Source organism: Chrysochloris asiatica, unplaced genomic scaffold (genome assembly GCF_000296735.1).
Source record: "Chrysochloris asiatica unplaced genomic scaffold, ChrAsi1.0 scaffold00042, whole genome shotgun sequence".
NCBI classification, from domain to species: Eukaryota; Metazoa; Chordata; class Mammalia; order Afrosoricida; family Chrysochloridae; genus Chrysochloris; species Chrysochloris asiatica.
Window position 1 is genome coordinate 20738788 of NW_006408560.1, and position 4168 is coordinate 20742955.

The 4168-nt window shown below is 38.1% G+C and overlaps 1 pseudogene; it reads right to left on the minus strand.

Annotated features, from left to right (window-relative positions):
- Positions 1–2948: 2948 nt before the first annotated feature.
- LOC102835422 overlaps positions 2949–4168 on the minus strand; it is a 5964-nt pseudogene continuing 4744 nt past the window's right edge.

Consider the following 4168-nt stretch of genomic DNA (forward strand, 5'->3'; position numbering starts at 1 on the left):
CTTCAGGTAACTAAAAAAGAAATTCAATTTTAAAATACTGTTAAGCAAAAGTTGGTTTCTGACTAAGCACTGAACCAAATAGCATTAAAAGACTCCAAATGCATTAACCTCTGTGGTCCTATCTTTGAACTTTACAATAAAGCTAAAAGAGGAAAGAGACTAATGAAAGTTTTCATAAAACCCACAATTTATATGAGAACCAAGGGAAAAGGTACATGATAACCATGTGATGCAATTAGATGAAGACATGGGTGAAAGCTGGAGGATTATCCCCCACCCCCATTATTGTATCTCCATGAGTAAGCTTTTTAATTTCTTAAGTGTTGCCTTCTCCATCTCTAAAATATGGATAGCCACATAATACCTCAAATTTCTTTTGAGTATTATGTGAAAATGTCTTTAAACACTTAACAAAGTGCTTGGCACATTGTAAGCTTTCAATAAATGCTAGTTCTTAACATTAATTGTCACTAATAAATTAATGGAGTCCTGGTGTGGTGCTGTAGGATAACCACAAGATCAGTGGTTCAAACCCACCATCTGCTTGTAAAGCTCATACAGGGTTGTTATGAGTTGGAACCAACCTGATGGCATTCAACAACAACAATAAATTAATAATATACTATTTGAAAACATTAATGATCTAGAAAAATATCAACTAGAGGACAATAGATGGCAAAATATTGAGCACTGACAACAATGGAGTGTGTTGGTGTTAAGTGTTGTTGAGTAGGTTCCGGTTCATAGTGACCCTGCATACATTTTATAAGGAAGACAAAATGTTCATTTATTGACAGCAAGTTTTTTTTTTTTTTTTTCTTTTTTTTCCAGAGCTATGTTAAACACTTCCACCTGAGAAAACAGTTGAAGGACTTGGAGCTGATTCACCTGGATAGTAAAGGTGCTGGGACTAAGGCAGTAAATGAGTTCTTGTGATGAGTATGTATGGCAAGATATTTCAAACACTATCATTTGGATGATGGAATCAAGTATCTATATAAGGCTGACCTAGTCACTATGGTGTGGTGCTATAGGATAAGCACTGGACTGTGAACCACAAGGTCGGTGATTCAAACTCAGCAGCTGCTCCTTAGAAACCCTAAACAGGGTCTTCATAAATCAGGACTGACTTAAAGGCACTTAACAACAACAAAGTCACTATGGATGTTGTTTCAAGGAAGCTGACTTCAGTGTATTATAAGAATACCCTCCATTTCCAACAATTGTAGGAATCCCACAGTGAACAGAGGACTTTAGGCCAGGACTCTGACATTAATGCTATTGCGGGTATTTCTGCAGTGTGTGGTTGGATCTTGAATGTTTTCAAACAAAAATTTTTAAATTCTGTGTTTCTTTAGTTGAAATCCTCCAAATGGAGTCCTGGTGTGAGCAGCAGCATATGGGTAACCTGTAATTATAAATATCAGTGAAAGAAGGGGCAGTTTCTGCATCCATTTTTATATTCTCAGCATGAAACTGCATTGAAAGGAGCTAATCACTTAAAAAAATGAAAATAAAGAAGTTTATTATAGTGAAAGAATGTTTTGTGAAACTGGGAGAAGGAGTCAAGAAGCTCTTTACAAAGTGCTCCAAGAAGCTACAATATTATAGAGGTCAGTACAGCTGGGGTGGTTCTAATTGGGCAGCATTTATGAAGTTGCAGGTGGTAAAGTCTTCGCTGACCATTTTTGGAGGCATTGACTTCCTTTTCAAGGATGGCACTATGTGACAGAGTTTTGACTGACTATGTTTCCTGGAACAATTTTTAAATGTAGATAAAGGGTATATCTAGGGACATTTTCTGAGAATCAGATGACCACTAAAGTCACGTGTTTCCTGACACCTATAGTCCAGTTTCTGAGGCCAGAAAAGATTAAATGGTTTCTGATAAATGGTTAAGGGTGCATCGTATTTCTTGTTGTAGTTGTTAGGTGCCATTGAGTCAGTACCGACTTATAGCAACTTTATCCACAACAGAATGAATCACTGCCCAGTTCTCCTCACAGTCGTTTGTACACTTGAACCCATTGTTTCTGCCACTGTGCCAATCCATCTCACTGGCGTCTTTCTCTTTTTTGCTGACCGTCCACTTTACCAAGCAGGCTGTCTTTCTCCAGGGACTGGTCCCTCCTGACAACATGTCGAAAGTATGAGAGACAAAGTCTGGCCATCCTAGCTTCCAAGGAGCAGTCTGGCTGTACTTCTTCTAACACAGATCTGTTTGTTCTTTTGGTGATCCATGGTACTTTTAATATTCTCCCCCCCACCCCCCCATCATAACTCCAGTGCATCAATTCTTCTATGATCATCTTTAATTCACTGTCCTGCTTTCACAAACATAGTAGGTTTTGGTCAGGTATATCTTAGTCCTCAAACTGATCTGTGCTCTTGAACATTTTAAAGAGGTCTTGTACAGAAGATTTGCCTAATGCAATATGTTGTTTGATTTCTTGACTGCTGCTAAATCTCTGACAACTTCAATCTTTTCTACATTTGTATGGATGTTGTTTATTGGTCCGATGGTGAGGACTTTTGTTTTCTTCACATTGAGGTGCAATCCATACCAACGGCTGTGATCTTTGATCTTCATCAGTAAGTAGTTTAAGTCCTCTTTGCTTTCAGCAAGCAAGGTTGTATCATCTGCGTATCACAGGTTGTTAATGAGTCTTCCTCCAATCCTAGTGCCATGTTCTTCTTCATATAATTCAGCTTCTCGAATTATTTGCTTAACATACAGATTGAATAAGTATGGTGAAAGAATATGACCCTGGTGAACACTTTTCCTAATTTAAAATCATTTGGTGTTCCCTTGTTCTGCTCAAACAACTGCCTCTGGTCTATGTACAGATTCCTTGTGAACACAATTAAGTGTTCTGGAATACTTGTTTTCTGCAATGCTATCCATAGCTTGTCATGATCTTATCATGTCATCATACTATTGAGCTTTATTACATTTCCAGTCCTTCAGAGTATTCTTAACCCAAATACACGTACAAAACAACACCCAACTGTCCCATCAGTTATTCCTATTGAAAAGTCTTCATGACAATAGCAATCCACTGCCTGTTGTCTAACTCTTGCCAATTTGTTATTTAAACAAAACTACCACAGATCTGAGGCAAGTATGGTTTGAATCACTTGCCAAGAACATTAACCATGGTACCAAAGTCATTCAACATTACTGAGTCCTCCGTAGTCTGTATTGGAAAGCATAAATAATACCATCAATCATTTATTTTTTAAGTTTATGATCACTATCTACTACTCCCAAGTAACTCAAAAGATTCTCACTTATCTCCATAAGCATTTTTCTGTTTTGCTTAGCTTTATCTTTCAAATAATCAACAATCCTAGATACAATTTCTGGTGCACCTATTTTGTTTGACAACTCCACAGTAATAGCAACTAAATACCTGTGATTTCTTCCATCCAAAGTCATTCTGTGCTGCCATAAATTCTCTTCAATAAAGGGGGAAATCTCTGTTTTAATGTAGTTTGCTTCTATACTGTTTGTCCCATAACATTGCTTTACCACCTTCAGTACAATTTTCTTCATTTCTTCAACAGGACATTGAAGTTCTCAAATGAAGATATAACATCACTTCTCTAATTTGTTAGGTGCTGTCAAGTCATTTCTGATTCATAGAGAGCCTAAGCACAACAGGACAAAACACTGTCCAGTCCTGTGACATCCTCACAACTGTTACTTTTGAGCCCATTTCTGTTGCCACTGTGTCTAACCATCTTGTTGGGGGTCATCTGCTTTTTCACTGACCCTCCACTTTACCAAACACGATGTGCTTTTCCTGGGACTGGTCCCCCCCTGATAGCATGTCAAAAACAGGAGGCAAAGTCTTGCCTTTCTGAATTCTAAGGAACATTCTGGCTGTACTTAATCCAAGAAAGCTTTGTTTGACCTTCTGACAGACCATGATACTTTAAATATTCTTCTCCAACACCATAATTCAAATTCACCAATTATCATATGGTCTTCCTTATTTATTGTCCAACTTTCACATGTATGTTGTTGTTGTTAGGTGCCATGGAGTGGGTACCGACACAAAACGACCTTATGCACAGCAGAACAAAACACTGCCTGATCCTGGGCCAACTTCACTACTGTTGCCACGCTTGAGTCCATCGATGCTGCCACTTGGCCAATCCATCT